The sequence below is a fragment of the Lipotes vexillifer genome, unplaced genomic scaffold (genome assembly GCF_000442215.2).
Source record: "Lipotes vexillifer unplaced genomic scaffold, Lipotes_vexillifer_v1.1 scaffold527, whole genome shotgun sequence".
In the NCBI taxonomy this organism is placed as follows: Eukaryota; Metazoa; Chordata; class Mammalia; order Artiodactyla; family Lipotidae; genus Lipotes; species Lipotes vexillifer.
The window spans coordinates 745,061-765,703 of NW_006793902.1; the positions used below are offsets into that span (position 1 = coordinate 745,061).

Below are 20,643 nucleotides of genomic sequence, written 5' to 3' on the forward strand. Positions count from 1 at the left end.
ATTTAGCTCTTCTAGGTCCTTGTTAAATGTTTCTTGCATTTTGTCTATTTCCAAGATTTTGGATCATCTTTACTATCATTATTCTGAATTCTTTTTCAGGTAGATTGCCTATTTCCTCTTCATTTGTTAGGTCTGGTGGGTTTTTATCTTGCTCCTTCATCTGCTGTGTGTTTTTCTGTCTTCTCATTTTGCTTATCTTACTGTGTTTGGGGTCTCCTTCTTGCAGGCTGCAGGTTCGTAGTTCCTGTTGTTTTTGATGTCTGTCCCCAGTGGCTAAGGTTGGTTCAGTGGGTTGTGTAGGCTTCCTGGGGCAGGGGACTAGTGCCTGTTTTCTGGTGGATGAGGCTGGATTTTGTCTTTCTGGTGGGCAGGTCCATGTCTGGTGGTGTGTTTTGGGATGTCTGTGGACTTATTATGATTTTAGGCAGCCTCTCTGCTAATGGGTGGGGTTGTGTTCCTATTTTGCTAGTTGTTTGGCATAGGGTTTCCAGCACTGTAGCTTGCTGGTCGTTGAGTGAAGCTGGGTGCTGGCGTTGAGATGGAGATCTCTGGGAGATTTTCGCCGTTTGATATTATGTGGAGCTGGGACATCTCTTGTGGACCAGTGTTCTGAAGTTGGCTCTCCCACCTCAGAGGCACAGCACTGACTCCTGGCTGCAGCACCAATAGCCTTCCATCCACACGGAGTCAACCAAAATTTTTGGAGCAGCTGCTAGATGCCTGGCCCTGTTTGGTGTTCAGCAGTGATCAAGACAGGAAGAGTCCAGCTTTCATGAAGCATGTAGTGGGGAGGAGAGATGGGTGCAACTTGGGCGAGGGATTTCACCTTGCTGGGCCTCTGTTTTCTCATCGGCCCGCCATCCGCATGACTGTCACGGCTTCGGCCGCTGGGGCCCCTCCAGAGCCAGCAGCCTCAGTGAGGCCTCCCTCCCCTCGGGCCCCGGGCCAGTTCCATGAAGGCGGAGGGAAGAGACCCCGAGCTGCGGGAGTTCCAGCTCTCAAGTCCAAATCTTTATTAATGTATTTATTTAGCATCTATCCATTTGACAAGTTTGAGACTGATGCTATGGGAAATACTGAACCTGAATGTACTAGGTTTGCTACAATTGAGAGCCTCTTAGTTTATTACATGATAGGAAATATTTCTATAATTCAGGCGTCTTGGTAGGAAATTCTCAGATGTGTTCCTCCTGGGCATGTGTTATGGGCTAAACTGTATATCCCCAAAAGACGTGTTAGAGTTCTAAGCCCGACTACCTCAGAAAGTGAGCTTATTTGGAAGTAGGGTTATTGCTAATGTAGTTAATATGATGTCATGTAGGTATATGGTAGGCCTTCCACCCAGTACGACTGGTGCTCTTGGAGGAGGTGAGACACAAAGACAGAGAACACAGGGAGAAGATGACCATGTGACAATGGAGGCAGAGACTGGAGCGAGGCATCCAGAAGTCAAGGAGTGTCATGGATTGCTGGCAATACCTGAACCTAAGAGAAAAGCATGGAACAGCGGCCTCCCTAGACCTTTCAGAGGACACACAGCCCTGATGACACCTTGTTCTCAATTTCTAGCCTCCAGAACTGTGAGATATTAACTTTTGTTGTTTTTAGCTTTCCCAGTTAGTGGTTCTTTGTTATAGCCGCCTTAGGAAACTAATTCAGAATGGCTGACCACTCATGGGGCAAACAAGATACAAAGCGGTTTAGAGATAAGAAGTTAGAGAAGAAGTGCCATGGAGAAAACTTATAGGACAACTGGTCACCACCTCTTGTCAAGTTAGATGAATTCTACACCCCTAGACCAATCACTGCAGAACACAGTGCATTTCACTCTGTGGTCTGCTGAACACAAACCGACTTGTTAAGTCATCAGTCACTCTCAAATCTATAGTAATGGAAGCAAAAGACAACATGTTATTTACTCAGAAAATGCTCTCTTGAAATTGAACAATGGGAAAGTTAAATAACAGCTTATGTGTTCCTGCTTCCCACTCTTCTGCTTGATTTCTCATTCTTATGTGACTGTACCACTAAGAGCCTCATGGATACCATCAATGGCTGTAATATGGCTGAAGGGAAAATGCCCAACTATGAAATAGGAAGGAAAAAAAAAACCCTAAAAGCACTGACACAAAAGAAGCTCCACTGGAATTTATCTGTTTCAGTGATTACCAAATCTATATTCACGACTCTAGTTACACAGTCTAAAACCAACTGGGAGAAAAATGAAATATGCCATAAACCATAGGAATGTTTTGTCTCTGTAACGTCAGGTATCTGAGTATTTGATGGTATCTATTGCATTTTTTGTATTCTTCACTAAGTTAAATTGGCAACACTGAATCAAGTCCTGAAAAGTAAATTCAAACCTGGAATTCTAAATGTGTAACAGGATTGCTTAGAGAACTCTACATATATGCACACACCATATATACAGCAGCTAGCATAGGGCAACATTATATATATTGAACAATGATACTGAATATAGATATTGAATGTATATCTATATCTATCTATAGATACAGATGTATATTATGTATCTTAATGCCAGCCACACTAGATTACAACTTCTATCTGTGCTTTCTGGTCTTGCCTTGTAGAGTTTCTCCCTGCAAATGTACAGTAAGTATTCAGATAAAGATTCACTGTGACTCTTGTACAGATTTTTTGAGTTCTTTATGTATCTCCATTTCCTCTGCTACCCTGTTCTTCAAATACTTTGGGCTTTTTCTCCTCAACTTAGTGAGACCACCATCCTTTGCTTGGTACAGCCTGCCTATGCCTTCGTCAAGAAACTGTCTTCAGGTAGAAAGCTCAGGCAATCTGAATTCTCCATTGGTTTTGTTCTTACAGGGATCACAGTTCTGCTCTGCCTGATGTCTAAAGACTGAACATTGTCATTTTGTATATTTTATTCAGTGTCCTAGTTATTCATGGTGAGAGAGCAAATCCCCACTAATTATTCCTTTGTTTCCAGAAGTAGAATTCCATAAGCTACTTACTTACATAAGATGTATTCAACCTCTTTTAAACTTCCTTAAAATACAAATTTTATGTTCCTTTACAATCTCCAAATTATTAGATCTTTTATGCTCAATGGCTCTTTTATATTATCTTTATCCTTTTTTGTTTCACTTTTATTTTTAAAAGTCTGGCTCACATTAAAAACAACAGCATACTTAATGTGTTTGTTGGGGCTTACTGCTGGTTCATACCTGTCTGCCCAATGGGTCTCTTGAGTGTGATGGCTGCAATTCCCTGATGGTATCTGAGAATTTGGCAATAAGACTACTTCTAAATGACACTCACATTATAATTAAGGAGAGCATTATTCTGTGACAAGATCCACACCAGAAGTTTATTTCTTCCAAGTCAGCTTTTCTCCATTTCTTTAGGGAGTATTTCTCATGTTTTGGCCTGAGGATAAACACTCTGCTGCCTACTAAAAATTTCAGAAGTAGTAGGAGGGTTATTTAAGCAGTGATCCTGTAAGATGATAATAATAATAATAATTGGAATAATTGAGTAAAGGAATAATAATGATTATATTTAAATATATTATTTAATACTAATTAAATGCACATTAAACATTATTTAATAATAATTAATAAAAATAATTTTGTAAAAATATTATTTAATAATTATTATTCAATTATTCCTTTTTATTTCTACCCAATCTCCATTCCTACTCTGGAAACTTGATAGCTTTGAGCTTAGAGACTCATTTGCTATCACCAGACTTTTTATTTTACCCAATCTCCATTCCTACTCTGGAAACTTGATAGCTTTGAGCTTAGAGACTCATTTGCTATCACCAGAATAAATGGCTCCCAAGTCCACTGAAAAGTTCTCCTTTGTGTTGTAGGCTGTATAATTCCTTCACTATATACTTTATTTCCTCTGGGAGTAATCTGAAATCTTTTGACTGCTGAAGTCTGCTCCCTCATTTTTAATACCACTGTAGATTGACTACTTTATTATTTTTTATCTTTCTTTCCATTTTATAAGGATTTAACAAGGGTAGACATAAACAGATATTTGCAATCTACTCTCTTTTGTACATGCCCAAGGTTTGTTTTGTGGGTTTTTTTGAGGTCTTTTTGCCTTTTAAAAATTCCTTATCTCTTCTTTCATAAAATTATACAAAAATATTTGTCTTACTTTCTAGCCAGCATGTTTTGAGACTAAATCTAAAGATACAATATATATGAAAGTGTTTGTAATTGTGAACAACTGAGTAAATATTTGGGCACAATGCTCCTGTTTAGCACATTTTTTAAAAGGAAGGAAAAATAAACAAAGCATGATCCTCTACAGAGTTTGACAAGAAATTGTCATTTGTATTATCTTTCATTGGTAGGTATCAAATTTGTGAGGCTTGGGCTCAGTGAGTTTGGGTGGTGTTTTGTGCAACTACACAGACAGAGCTCACAAACCGTGCAGGCTGGTCTTTAATCCATGCCATTAAACACAATCACTTTGGGCATTCACTTGTGAGTGACTGACTGCCATAATGAAAATTCTGGAAAGACCCCACTCCCTTTTGCTTTCTGATGGTCTCTTGAATATGACTGTGCCATTTTTGGCAACATTCTCATGTGGACCTGGCATAGGAGGTAACTCTCCCTATAAATATAAGAAGTGGGGAGTCCCCTCTGTTTAAAAGTGAAGGTAGTTTAGCCTCTAAGGAAAATAATTCACTACTTAAATGAGAATAAGTAAAAGAGTACCTTTTACTCAGTTCTCTTTTATTTGAGTAGGTAAAAGGTAAGGAAAAGTTTCCAGCCTTCAGACTATGTTTCCTTCCAGTTACTGTCATGATTTCCAGCCATCAAAAAGCACTAAATAGATCTTACATGCTCTGTAATTTTATAAGCCACCCCAAAATCATCATTACCAGTGAAACAAGTTACCTTTCTTTTTTTTTTTCTCCACAACCCAGCTCCAGAATTCAATTTCATGTAGAATGTTTCAAAACTCAGTGAACCTTTAGCCCAGAATTCATGTTGGAAGTGATAATTTCTGAAAACTTGTGTACCCATTATTTTCAAACTTCCATGCTTTTGCTGATTTTATATTAATTGCCAGAAATACTGCTATAAGCTATATCTACATCATCCTTGAGATTCTTGCCCACTTTTACATGTTAAAATTGTTCACTCCCATCCATACGGCTTTTGAAAAATTTCAAGCTTGGAGAGTTATAGAAAGGATACTTATTAATAAGAAAACATCCTCCAAATTTCACGTTCTTCCACCCAGTACTATTTATTTTTCCCATCTTAGAATATTACTGAAGAGTTTCAAATTAAAATAATATGTATTTCTTATAAAATTTATTGCCAGGAAGACAAATGCTTTATAGTTTCTACATCTCAAGGAAATGAATTGTTAGTTCCCAAAAGGAAAGTGTGCCCAGTTCGTAGCTCAATTGGTAGTTCTCTCCTCATCCAATATGAGCAATGCTGATCAAAAATTTTACCCATACTATGTTGAGAAATATATATTCCCTTGTCACTAAGCAGTTAAATCTATATACACACATACATATAAAAAATTAAACATGTTCATGAAACAAACTCACCTTTATAACATATGTTGTATCCTATTTTTGTCTATTACATTTAAAAAAATGATGTTTGTGACCCATATCATTACCAGTGACCTAGCATCTCAAGACCCTTTGTAATGATAACAAATTGCCATTGTGTCAGCAAGGGTTAGAAAATTCTAACCCTTCATTTTGGCCACTAAAGTGTGAATATGGGGCTTGGTCTGTTCTAATTAGATCTTTCCAAGAAGGGGATATTGAACCTTTAAATTGTTAAATTTGAAATATATATTTATAGAATTGCATAACATAGAGAACTTAATGATTTATCGTGGTAATACCTGTATAAACAATACCAAGGATAAGAAACAGTAACATGGAGATTTAAAAAAAATTTTATTTTATACTGGAGTACAATTGATTAAAAATGTGTTAGGGGGCTTCCCTGGTGGCGCAGTGCTTGAGAGTCCGCCTGCCGATGCAGGGGACGCGGGTTCGTGCCCCGTTTCGGGAGGATCCCACGTGCCGCGGAGCGGCTGGGCCCGTGAGCCATGGCCGCTGGGCCTGCGCGTCCGGAGCCTGTGCTCCGCAAATGGGAGAGGCCACAACAGTGAGAGGCCCGCATAACGCAAGGAAAAAAAAGTTTCAGGTGTACAGCAAAGTGATTCAGTTATACATATACACATGTATCTATGCTTTTTCAAATTCTTTTCCCATTTAGGTTATTACAGAGTATTGAGCAGAGAGGTCCCTTAGAAGTCCTCCCATCCCTGCACAACCAATATCTCCTCCATTTTTTCCAAAGCTAAATGCTATCTTCATTATTCTGACATTATTTTTATTTGTTGCTACCTAAGCATTTATCTTTAAATATGATAATTAGATTTTACCCTTTAAAATTTTATCTTACTGAGTATTGATATGTATTCTTTCATGTTTTCTTTTGTTCACCATTATTTTTATAAGATCCATCTTTTTTTTTTTTTTAAGATGTTGGGGGTAGGAGTTTAGTAATTTATTTATTTATTTTTGCTGTGTTGGGTCTTCATTTCTGTGCGACGGCTTTCTCTAGTTGTGGCAAGCGGGGGCCACTCTTCATCGCAGTGCGTGGGCCTCTGACTATCGCGGCCTCTCTTGTTGCGGAGCACAGGCTCCAGATGTGCAGGCTCAGTAGTTGTGGCTCACGGGCCTAGTTGCTCTGTGGCATGTGGGATCCTCCCAGACCAGGGTTCGAACCCATGTCCCCTGCATTAGCAGGCAGATTCTCAACCAATGCGCCACCAGGGCAGCCCTAAGATCCATCTTTGATGCTGCATGTAGCTATAGATCATTCATTGTTCTTGCTGTATCATGTTCTATACCCACAATTTACTTTTCTATTAATAATTACAGGACATTTATATTGTTTCTAGTTTGGTGCTATTACAATTAATAGTAGTATGATTATTCTACATGACTCTTGGTGTATATGTGTCACACATCTGAAGTGTATACACCTAGCAGTGGAATTGCTTGATCATAAGATTTGTTTATGTTCAACACTAGTGGAAAATGATAGTTTCCCAAAGCAATCGTTTCAGCTATTTGCCCATGTGGAATGTATGAAAATTCCAGTTGACATACATTCTCACCAACACTTAGTATGAGCAGAGTTTTTATTTTTAGTCAAATTGTTTCGTGTGTATATTAATCTCATTTTGGATTTAATTTCCTTTTACTGATGACTAATGAAGCTGAGCATCCTTTCCTATATTTTAAAGCCATTTGAAAATTGTTTTATCATATTCCTGTTCAAGTCTTTTGACCTTTTTTAATTGGGCTGTCTGTACTTTTGTAATTGATTTGTGAGAGTACTTTATAAATAGTTTTTAGTTATGTTTGAATACCATTTCTCACTGCCTTTTTACTATTAATAGAAAAATTAGCTTTAAAGCAAATGTTTATCTTTCCCTTTATGTTCAATAATTTTTGTGTCCTTTTCAAGACAATATACCTCTCTCTGATCACAACCCTCTCCATCCTATCCTTTATAGAGGTACCACTGGCTACTGTGGTAATTATATCCCTGCTTTTGGAAAAAAAAGTATATATACTTAAAATATCTGTATGTACCCCTACATAATTTTTAAAACTTTACTCGTGTTGTATATTATGTGAAGTGTCATACTTGATACATTCTTTTTTATGTATTGCTTATTTTGATCAATATTTTATGTATAGTTGTCCATATATTTCCATTGATCAACTCCTGCCCCCATGACCAGCGCCTAGAAGACGGTGGCCTGCAGGGGGACCAGGAACCAGCTCTTCATGCAGGAGAAAGCCCAGCAGCTCCTGGGCTGCCTGAAGCCCAGCCACACGTCTCAGACCCTCATCTTGTCTTAGGGGCTTGGCAGTCACCAGCCCATTCTCATGTTTACAGGGGGCTGGGGGACCAAGTCTAGGCTGTGAATTTGAGAATCACACAAAGATGACTGCCTGCAGGGAGCCTTCTGCCGCCAGCCCCTCCCCAGACTGCTTAGGTAGAGGCAGAGCAGGGCCACCCACTGTCCTGTCTCCGAGTCTGTCTGCAACTGCGGGAGGTTCCTGGTGCTAACAGAACCAAGTGCCACCTCTGAGCTGGCCCGGCCCTACCCCCAGTGCCACAGGGAGCCCCGTTAGCTTCTCCCAAGCCCTGGTCAGGCCCGGTCTCATCTCAGACCTCTGCTCAGGACAGGAATGTGGCCAGCATGCTCCTTCCTTCCACCTGTAGGTACATTTTCTTTATTTTTTACATCTTTATTGGAGTATAATTGCTTTACAATGGTGTGTTAGTTTCTGCTTTATAACAAAGTGAATCAGTTATACATATACATATGTTCCCACATCACTTCACTCTTGCGTCTCCCTCTCTCCCACCCTCCCTATCCCACCCCTCCAGGCGGTCACAAAGCACCGAGCTGATCTCCCTGTGCTATGCGGCTGCTTCCCACTAGCTACCTACCTTACGTTTGGTAGTGTATATATGTCCATGCCTCTCTCTTGCTTTGTCACAGCTTACCCTTCCCGCTCACCATATCCTCAACTCCATTCTCTAGTAGGTCTGTGTCTTTATTCCTGTCTTACCCCTAGGTTCTTCATGACATATTTTTTCTCAAATTCTATATATTTGTGCTAGTATATGGTATTTGTCTTTCTCTTTCTGACTTACTTTACTCGGTATGACAGACTCTAGGTCTATCCACCTCATTACAAATAGCTCAATTTCGTTTCTTTTTATGGATGAGTAATATTCCATTGTATATATGTGCCACATCTTCTTTATCCATTCATCTGATGATGGACACTTAGGTTGTTTCCATCTCTGGGCTATTGTAAATAGAGCTGCAATGAACATTTTGGTACAGGACTCTTTTTGAATTATGGTTTCCTCAGGGTATATGCCCAGTAGTGGGATTGCTGGGTCATATGGTAGTTTTATTTGTAGTTTTTTAAGGAACGTCCATACTGTTCTCCATAGTGGCTGTACCAATTCACATTCCCACCAGCAGCGCAAGAGTGTTCCCTTTTCTCCACACCCTCTCAAGCATTTATTGATTCTAGATTTTTGATGATGGTCATTCTGACTGCTGTGAGATGATATCTCATTGTAGTTTTGATTTGCACTTCTCTAATGATTAGTGATGTTGAGCATTCTTTCATGTGTTTGTTGGCAGTCTGTATATCTTCTTTGGAGGAATGTCTATTTAGGTCTTCTGCCCATTTGTGGATTGGGTTGTTTTTTTTTGTTATTGAGCTGCATGAGCTGCTTATAAATTCTGGAGATTAATCCTTTGTCAGTTGCTTCATTTGCAAATATTTTCTCCCATTCTGAGGGTTGTCCTTTGGTCTTGTTTATGGTTTCCTTTACTGTGCAAAAGCTTTCAAGTTTCGTTAGGTCCCATTTGTTTATTTTTGTTTTTATTTCCATTTTTCTAGGAGGTGGGTCAAAAAGGATCTTGCTGTGATTTATGTCATAGAGTGTTCTGCCTATGTTTTCCTCTAAGAGTTTGATAGTTTCTGGCCTTACATTTAGGTCTTTAATCCATTTTGAGCTTATTTTTGTGTATGGTGTTAGGGAGTGATCTAATCTCATACTTTTACATGTACCTGTCCAGTTTTCCCAGCACCACTTATTGAAGAGGCTGTCCTTTCTCCACTGTACATTCCTGCCTCCTTTATCAAAGATAAGGTGAACATATGTGCGTGGGTTTATCTCTGGGCTTTCTGCCCTGTTCCATTGATCTTTCTTTCTGTTTTTGTGCCAGTACCATACTGTCTTGATTACTGTAGCTTTGTAGTATAGTCTGAAGTCAGGGAGCCTGATTCCTCCAGCTCCGTTTTTCGTTCTCAAGATTGCTTTGGCTCTTCGGGGTCTTTTGTGTTCCCATACAAATTGTGAAATTTTTTGTTCTAATTCTGTGAAAAATGCCAGTGGTAGTTTGATAGGGATTGCATCGAATCTGTAGATTGCTTTGGGTAGTAGAGTCATTTTCAAAATGTTGATTCTTCTAATCCAAGAACATGGTATATCTCTCCATCTATTTGTATCATCTTTAATTTCTTTCATCAGTGTCTTATAATTTTCTGCATACAGGTCTTTTGCCTCCTTAGGTAGGTTTATTCCTAGATATTTTATTCTTTTTGTTGCAGTGGTAAATGGGAGTGTTTTCTTGATTTCACTTTGATATTTTTCATCATTAGTGTATAGGAATGCCACAGATTTCTGTGCATTAATTTTGTATCTTGCTACTTTACCAAATTCATTGATTAGCTCTAGTAGTTTCCTGGTAGCATCTTTAGGATTCTCTATGTATAGTATCATGTCATCTGCAAACAGTGACAGCTTTACTTCTTCTTTTCCAATTTGGATTCCTTTTATTTCCTTTTCTTCTCTGATTGCTGTGGCTAAAAGTTCCAAAACTATGTTGAATAAGAGTGGTGAGAGTGGGCAACCTTGTCTTTTTCCTGATCTTAGTGGAAAACCCCCAAAGTTAGCAGAAGGAAAAAATGAAAAAGAAATGAAGGAAACGATAGCAAAGATCAATAAAACTAAAAGCTGGTTCTTTGAGAAGATAAACAAAATTGATAAACCATTAGCCAGACTCATCAAGAAAAAAAGGGAGGGCTTCCCTGGTGGCGCGGTGGTTGAGAGTCCGCCTGCCGATGCAGGGGACACGGGTTCGTGCCCCGGTCCGGGAAGATCCCACATGTCGCGGAGCGGCTGGCCCCATGAGCCATGGCCGCTGAGCCTGCACGTCCAGAGCCTGTGCTCCGCAACGGGAGAGGCCACAACAGTGAGAGGCCCACGTACTGCAAAAAAAAAAAAAAGAAAAAAAGGGAGAAGACTCAAATCAATGGTACATTTTCTTGAAAGAATGAAAGTCATCTTTCTCCTGTGGTGGGGGGAATATATATATATATAAATATATATATATACATATATGTATATATATGTGTATATATATGTGTGTATATATATATATGTATGTATATATATATATAGTTTTCCATATATTTCCACTGATCAATGGAATTCCACCACAGATATATAATTTCTTCTTATTTTTACTTACAGATAAATAGGTCTGTTTCTGAGATCTCTATAACTTGTTTTGTTGGCCTGTTTTGTCTCTTTTTGCATCAATATCACACCATATTATTTCTTTTAATTTATACTAATACATACTGTTACCTGGTAATGTATGTTCTCCAAGTTTTTTCTTCTACTTCAGTATTATCTTGACTATTTATGGGCCTTTGCATTTTCATATAAATACATTAAATATAATGTATTTAGTCTTTTAATTCATGAATATTGTACATTGCTTCATTTATTTCCATCTTTTAAAATTGGTTTTATAATGTTTTGTGATGATGCCTTGCTTTTAATTAATTTTTCCCTAGGAATTTGATATTACCTGTGATATCTCAATTGTCTCATAGAGCAGTTTAAATTATATAATTACTTATAGCTAGTATATGGAAACAAAATGGGTATTTGCCTATTGACCTTATATTCAATATGCTTGCTAAATTTATTTGTTGGTTCCAATAGGTTTTGTCTAGATATTTTTTATTTTTCTATGTACACATTCATGTCATCTGTATTGGTAGAAGTTTTAGGTCTTCCTTTCCAATCCTTATGCCTTTAATTTTGTTGTCTTGTTCTTTCTTGAATCACTGCTGTAGCTAAAATTAATGTTGAATGTGGATTGCAAACACCCTTGTCGGTTTTTGACATCTGGAGGAAGGTAATATTTTACCATTAAATGTGATATCTGCTATAGTTCTTTGTAAATATCTTTATCAGGTTCACATTGGGAAGTTCACTTGTATTCCTAGCTATAACTCATATTGACGGAAAGTAATTCACATTTATTTTTAAAAATCCATTTTTACATACTTTATCTTTTAACTATAGCATTGTCCATTTTCATTTCATGTAATTTGAAATATCTGACATATTAGTTCATGATTTTTGTTTATCCTGTTTTTTTTTTTTTCTTATTTCTAGCTTTATTTTGGGTTCATATTTCTAGTGGCTATAGAAATCCCAGCACGCTACTCTAAACCGTCTACAGCCCTGGGAAGTGGTCTGCATCGGCTTCTGTGGCTCTTCTTTCACGTGGGTGAGAGTCCTGTTACAGTCCCTGGTTTCAAATACTGAGCTGACCTCTGCCTATCTCACATGGATTACTTAGTTTCTGTTGCCCCATGGACCAAATTCCCAGTTTCCTCCACCTGATTCTGAACATAGAGGCCAGTATGTACACGGTGTAAGCTTTGCTCACACTTGGTTTCTTTTGCCTTCTGATGCATATAAATGTTTATGATGTTTTTGTCCCCATCTTTTACATTCTTTCATATTTTATTAATCCTTTCTCTATCTTTGTATTTGGAGAAGAGGATGGCTTACAACATACAATTTCAATTCTCATCTAACTGGCATTTCTCACTCAGTTTCTACTGTCTGGATTTGGAGCAGCAGTCCAGACTAGAGATGATGATGGCTTAGACTCAAGTGATGGCAGTGGACAGAACTGTCTTGATTTGAGATATGTATTTTGTATCAAATTTTATAAAAGTTTGTGATTGAATGTGAGTGGGGAGGTACTTAGGAGTTGTAAAAATATGTCTTCCTTTTTGAGCAACTGAACAGATTTAGTATCATTATTGAAGTAGGAGAAATTGGAAGAAAGACTTTGCTTTAAGGGGGCTACAGTTCATATTTTACTTCTGGACATGTTGAGATAAAGTATCTGTGGGACGCAGAAGTGGACATATCCAGCAGGTACTGGAAACATGAGAGGCTCAGTAGAAAAACCTAGTCTAGCGGCAAAGTTGGGAGCTGTCAGCATATAAATGGTACCCAAAACCATTCTCTCCAGTTGGTATTTTTGGCTCCAGTCCATTTGATTGAGTTTGCAGAGTCAGTCAAATGTATGTATTAATGCTGACCCTGTTAACTGAGCTCCCCACCTTCTGCACACAGGTCTTAGAGCCGCCTCCTCCATTTCACACGATTCCTGAGCTTTCTTTTACTCAGCTATTCTTAACATTTAAAGGGTAAAGGACTTTAGAATGGCTCATAACTAAATCCAGTGAACACTGGTTGACTTATGAAGAAATGGGTATAGGACAGAACAGAGGGGGTTATCCAGATAAATATTAGGCTGGAACTTTTGTCTGATTCGTTATGTCTTCCAACAGCACTTGAGCTATCACTTCACATGCATATTCTTCTTTTAAATAGACAAAGTTTATGTAAAACCTTCTTTCATAATTTAAAGCTTTTTCAGCAATCAGATCTGTCATAAATATAAAGCCATATTCTCAAGAATGCAATGACTTAATTTGTGAAAATGAATAAACTAAAACTTCATTTACTGATTCTGAAGGGCTTAAAATAAAATATACTATTCTGTGTCTCCTTATATTCAGATCCTCACTAGTGAAAACTGACAAAATTCATCTAATCAAATGGTAGGTCAGTTTTCATAGCAATATTTAAGACATAGAGTTATACTCAGAACTCTAGAAAAAGAGAAATTTCAGAATGTATGATTTTGAATTCCATCGTTACTAGTGCAATCATGTTATCAATGTGTGATAGGCAAAATGATGTGGAACTCTGTAGTTACCTATAAGTATTGTGTTGGCCAAAAGGTTCGTTTGGGTTTTTCCATAATACGTCATGGGAAAACTCGAACGAACCTTTTGGCCAACCCAGTGTATTTGACACTTTCAGGAGCCCTCCCCCAAAACAGAAAAGAGAACGAAGAATCAGAAAATGAAGGTTTGTACCAGAATAGAAACACTAGTATTTGAGGAAAAAAATGCATCTGGTTCCATATAGATGAATAAAATCTTTTATTCATAACAGTGTAGTGCTTCAACCACAAGACTCCTCTGTTATCTATACTACAAGGTACAATAATTATTTCCGAATAAATCTGAATTAGAAAAGTGAAAAATAAGGAGACTTTCTGTTTTAAAACAACATCATGAAAAAACCCAAAAGCATCTTAATAGGAAACTTAACAGGCAAAGTCTTATCAGGTTGATTTCCTGACCTGACTTTCTGTCTCATTGATAGGAAGAGCTGCTCCTTGGCTCACTGGGGCTGCACCTCATTGTCTCCTGCTACCAAAAGTGCAGTAGTTAAGAGAATTTAGTAAAGTGCCATTATAATGAACAATCAGCCTCTGGATGCTGTGTTTTAAAAATTCACTAAGCTGACTTTTACTGCACTATTTTAACTCTGTTAATTAAAATAAGTGCCATTTGAGGGAAATGAGAGGGGTTGATGGAGGTAACTGGCTTTCTGTTCTTCTTCCCTCTCCCATTCCTCCCCTGGCCTGTGTGAAGGGGAGATGGGCCAGAGTTGTAACAGGGATGCAGGCTACTTAATAAATGTTGAATTACATTCAGCCCTGTTTCATTAGCTTAGGAGGTATTGTCAGCCAGTTAATAGAACATTAATTAAAAAGCATATTATTCAATGAGGTGAGGATCATTTTCATGTGGAAGGTTTCTGCCTGTCTTTGAAGCCCAGCTAATTATCATTATTTCACAAAAGACCAAACCTTTGTGTCATTTAATAAAATATGTCTAATGACAGCAGCATGTCTAAAGGAACAATAGTGGAGGGGTGGCAACCAAATTGGCAGTGTGGCTGGAAGTTAAAGAATGAAAGTATTTAAGAGAACTTTAAAGCTCTAAGTAAAAGAAGAAATGTGCAAGCTAAAACTATTTTTTGTTATTTTTAATGTATTTTATAGAAAATGTGCCTATAAATACTAGGCAGTTTTTGCATTTGACTAGTAGAACAATTCTTCCTTCACATTTCCTAAGACATTCTATTTTACTATATTTGTGCTTTCAGAAATTCAACAAAAATGCTGCTTTCTAGATATTTTTAAAGTTCATGATACTGAAAGGAAAATACATTTCAATAAAGTTTTAAATATATTTTACATGCCTACTAAGGGAAGGACTAAATTTTAATTTTGTTCCCAAAATTGTGCAACTTACTTGTTGCAGAAATAGAACAAGATCCTCTATCCTGTGGTGACCTACACTCTTGAAATTTTGGAAAATATACACTTCATTAGAGGTGTACTAAATTAATAGCAATTTTGACAACCTAGTTTTTAGGGAAAATTTGCTTTTAGTAGTTCATCACTGTTCAAAGTACTATACAATTAGTAGCCATGGTAAAAATAATGCTAAATTTTAGCTGTACGCATGTATAAGATAGTTATTATGCTTAATATGTACCAACACTGTCTCAGTGCTTTATAATCATTGCCTCATTCAGCATTCCCAATGTCCCCATTATACAGATTAGAGAACCGAGGCAAGCTCATCCAAGGTCACAGAGATGGTACATGTCTCAGCCTGGATTCAAATCAGGCCTGTCTTTACCCCAAGCATACACTCTGAACCACCAGACTCCACTGATTTAAGAAAAAAAAACAAAACTGAAAAATTTTTACAAAGGAAAAAGTTTTGTAGCTACTATCTAACCAGTTATTGCTGTTCTTTGTATTCCAAAAATTGGTCATGGTGTGAAATGATGAAATACATTTTTATAAGGAAGTGGAAACATGAGTATGAGAGGAAAAATATTCTAGAGTCAGATATAAAAATCTTAGTGCCAGATTGTCAAGCGGAAATATATTTTTTGAAAGAAGAAAAAAAATACTAAAAATGCAACTGACTGTTTCTCTACAAATAACCCAGAGATATAAGTTCATCACATACAAATACTAATATGTAAAGTTCATGTCTTGTGAATTTAAGAGCTCCAGAGCTCTGCGTATTCCCAGATGTGCTCACCCTTCTGTCCTCTCTGGCACTTACAGCCTCATCACCACCATCTGCTCTGATGATGTGAGGAAAAATACCAGCCTGCCCTTCATCCCTGTCTACAGCAGTCTAAGATGCCCATGTCATCCCACACCCCCAGATTTTCATATTGTTCCATACATTTCCTGTTATCACCCATAGCAAAATTCTTTGTATCATCAAGCTCTTGTCTGTTTCCTGCACCTTCTTTCTCTCATGGGACTCTCTCTCCTAAGGATACTGTTTCCCTTGCAGCTCTCTTAAGACATGATTATTGGTCTGCAAAACTCCTCATTCCTGGAATTAGGGTAAGTGTCCTTTGGGTCTTCGTTGCTGTTTTCAGATTCTCCCTCCCCCCCCAAACCCTCTAGTTTTTAATCTCATAATCTTATGTTCTCAGAGATTTCTAACAACTACCTTACTCACTACAGTCACCTTTAGACCTTTGGATTACTCAAATTCATTCTTTACAGATTTTCATTCCAGGCTCACGGTCACTCTCTCCAATACTACTGCAGTATTAATTCGGGTGACTTCAATATCCATGTAGATGACCCTTCCAATACCATGGCTTACCGGATCTTTAATTTTCTTTCTCCTGATTATCTTATGCCACCCCCCACCTTTGCTATTCATTTCTGTGGCTATAAACTAGGCTTATCATTGACAACCTCAGTTCCTCTACAATCTTAATTTCAATCTCAATTTCAACCACCTCATCTCAGACCACCACATCCCATCTCTCCCACTTCACTCCTTCAAGAACCTTAATTCCAACATTTCTTTAACTGAATCAGGACTTACAATCTATTACTGCTCTCTACTTTTCACTTTTCCTTCCATAACACTCATTTTTAAACCAGTTTCCATCCATCCTCCACCATCATCATCACACCCTTGTCCCTCTCACCTTTCATCACATTTAACCTGAAAGATTCCAACGCTAATGAAAATCCCTACTTGCATGTACCTGATTGTTGCATCAATCAAGTGGCTGATTGTTACATCAATCAAGTGGCTGATTGTTACATCAATCAAGCGGCTGATCATTGCAGAGGAAAAACCCACACACGTGCTGACAGGTTTCATTTTAAATTTATGACACTAACCACAAATTTTCCCTTAGTGTAGCCATGTAATTCTGTTATATTTCCCTGCTTCATTCACTCCTCCATTCTAGATAACTATTTTATTCTTTCTCCTCTGTCCTCAAACCTCCAAATTTTCCTACATTCTCCTCATTCTAAACTTATGATTTGCCTTTGTACTTCACTAAAAAAAAAAAAAATTAAAAAGCCATTTTTCTGCTCCCACTATCACATCTATGTACCTCGCTGTACCTGTAACCAAAATTCTTACATTTCCCTCATTCCCAGAAGTGGACTCTCTGTGTTTCTAAGGCAGCCTCTTTACTTGAACACTTTTTTCTTTCCTTTTTCAACTATTCAAGGCCATGGATCCAATAATAAATCTGTTCCTTGTGTGGTCAATTTTCTCTTTCAACTGGAAAACAGAAGTATAGTGTCTACACAAGCTGTGGTTTCTGCTACCAAAATATATATATTTTTATAAATACTGAGACAAAAATAAAAACCCAAAGTACCTTTTGCCTACACACTGCATTCGAGCTACCACTCCACTGCCCTGTGCTCGCTGAGAACAAAACAATACAGAGTTGAACATAATTACTGTTTCCGAGTCCTATCCTCTCTTTCTCTCTTGAACCTACTTCAATCTGGCTTTTGCTACTACTGTTCCAATGATATGGCTCTTGTCAATATAACGAGCGAATTCTCTGATTAATTCCCAGATCTATCAGCAGCACTGGACACAGCTGATCCCTCCCTTCACCTTCACAAACCTTCACACACCTTCTTCAGGGCTGCTCTAATCCCCTTCTTTCCTTCTACCTCATTGACCCTGCTTTCAATCTCCACTGCCAGATCCTCATTCATAATTCTGTGCTCTCAAAGTTGAGTTGCTCCATTTCCTACAGTCCTATGGCTTTAAATAACATCTGTTGGCTTTCATTTCTGAAATCAATGTTTTCCGTCTGAGCACCTAAACTAAACTCTAGATTTGAATAATTAAATTCCGAGTCGATGGCTCCATCTAATTGCCCTCTCATACTTAACGTGTTCAAAACTACTCTTCTAATTCCCCCACCAATCTCAGTAAATGGCACTGCCAGCTGTCCAGTTACTCAGGCCAAAATCTTTTAAGTAGCATTTGAAGTAACTAAATACACTATATTTACTTTAAAAGCAAGTCCCATGGGTCTACCTTCAGTAATCACAATCAGAATATCTCCCTTCCTTTCTTTACCACTAACATTTTTGTCTCAGCCATTGCCATCTCTCAGCTGAATTAATATAGTGGCTCCAACTGGCTGTTCTGATTCTGCCATTTCTCTTCTCTAGTCAACCCAGCAGCCAGGATGATATCTGCAAAATGTAAGTCAGCTCATTTCGTCTCTAAGCTCAAACCACCTCCCACCTCTTGGTTTCTTATATCATTCACTGAATAAACTAAAGTCCTTACATGGCTTACTGAGCCCAAGATGACCTGGCCCTATGCTACCTCTTGATTTCTTCTCATTCCACATTCCTCCTTGATCAGTCCATGTCAGTCACACTGAAATCCCCCATACTCTTCAAATGGGCACGTAGGTTCATACCTTAGGGTCTTTGTACCTGCTGTTCTCTTGGCTTGAAATGATTTTGTCCCCGTATAATCTCAGGACTTTATCTCTCACCTTCAGTATTTGTTCAAATATCTTCACATCAGTGAAGCATTTCCTCAACATCTTATTTAAAATTGCAATCCTCTTGCCATATCACTCTCTATCTGCTTTATTTGTTGCACTTCACCAGTTCACCATTTGACAAACCTTGTATTTTATCTTTTTAAAAAATTGTTGGTCTCCCTTCTATTAGAATTTATAATTCATGAATCAAGTATCTTTCTTTTGTTAACTGTTATATTCCCAGTACCTAAAACAATGCCTGATATATAGCAGAAGTTTAGTAAGTATTCATTTAATAAATATGATGGTACCAGTCAGTTCAAAATTCCTTTCTGGGACTATCACCAACAGTACAGATGAGCGGTGGGAGTAGAAAGACACAGAGAAGAGAAATGTTCTCTCTCTCTCGGTAATGTTACCTAGAGAGTGAAATGAGTGCCTAGATACAAAAACACAGTTTTGTGGAGCTGTGCTTTAACAGCACAGAAATGAAATAAAAATTTGAATTTTCAATGAAATTTCAAAAGAAAAAATTTCGAATGAATTTTCAAAAGAAAAGAAATCTTTTTATAAACTAGTTTTGGGCCAGCAGCAGTGTTTCCCCAAAAGTATTCCATTTGAAAATATTATAGGAACTTTTACCAGGCGTTAACTATGAGAGGGATTCTATAGTACACAGCCTTGAGAAAAACTGATAGGTAAATATCTATAACCATGTGATAAGTTACTGTGATTATATATACTTATATATGCTATGGAAAATATAAAAATATATATTATATATATGCTATGGAAGAGCATGAGTTTTTAAAAAAAGATAGCATTCTACAGGGAGGTATGGCAGATCATTTTCTAAAATATTTACTTTTTCTTCTTACCAGGTCCTTCCCTACCAGCCCCTCCCTGAAAGGAGGATTATATTTCCTTCCCCACTGATGTTACATTTGGCCACATGACTTGCTTTGTACAGAGAAATATGAGTGGAAATCGTGTGTTCCACTTCTCAGCAGAAGACTTAGGAGCCATCCTATGGTTCAGCCATCTCTGTTTTAACTATTCCATGAGACTGGCATGAACCAGACAAGAAAAAGAGGTATTTATTCCTTCAGTGTTGGTCTTAGATGTTCAAGCTGAGCCATAGCTCACATACAACTGACCCATGATGGACACAAACATGAACACAAAATTTTAAAGTTTTGGGGGAAGTGATCAAGATGGTAGAGTAGTAGGGCATGATGCTTACCTCCTCCCACAAATACATCAAAAATACATCTACATGTGGAACAATTCTCATAGAATATCTACTGAATGCTCGCAGAAGACCTCAGACCTCCGAAAGGGCAAGAAAATCTCCATGCAACTGGGTAGGACAAAAGGAAAAAGAAAAGAAAAAAAAAGAAACAGGACAAAGGAATTAGGATAGGACCTGCATCCCTGGGAGGAAGCTGTGAAAGAGGAAAAGTTCCTGCATCCTGGGAAGTCCCCTCACCAGCAGAGAGAACAGCTGGGACAGAGTGGGAGCTTGGGAGCCTCAGTGGAGAATACAGCAACTGGTTTGAAGCAGCTAGAATGGAGAAAGACCTGCACAGGTCAGTGCCACCGCTCTGCACTCCCCAGCCTGAGACACACGTCTACTGGTGCAGGCAGGAGCTGGGTGCAGAAGCTCAGGCTTTGGAGATCAGACCCGGGGAGAAGACTGGTGTGGGCTGCATGGAAACAGCCTGAAGGGGCTGGAATCTGGTGCAGCTGTGCCTGAGGGTGTACACAGAGGAAGCCTGGGCCACCTTAGAGGCCAGGCTCCATTGTGTGAGCAGTGCACAAGGAGAGGGGAGGGGCGGGACCCACTTTTACAGCCTTTTTCCCTCAGTGATATCTCAGGCTGCAGAATACCACTGACACAAGCTCCAGGAGTGGTCCCGAGCCACTGCCCCTGCCCACTGGGCTTCAGGAGCCACTGTGAGCCACCCAGGAGCAGTTG

General features: G+C 38.4%; 1 pseudogene; it reads left to right on the top strand.

Annotated features, from left to right (window-relative positions):
- Nucleotides 1-865: 865 nt before the first annotated feature.
- The window catches only part of LOC103089305 (suppressor of SWI4 1 homolog pseudogene), a 77,573-nt pseudogene continuing 57,795 nt past the window's right edge, over nt 866-20,643 (top strand).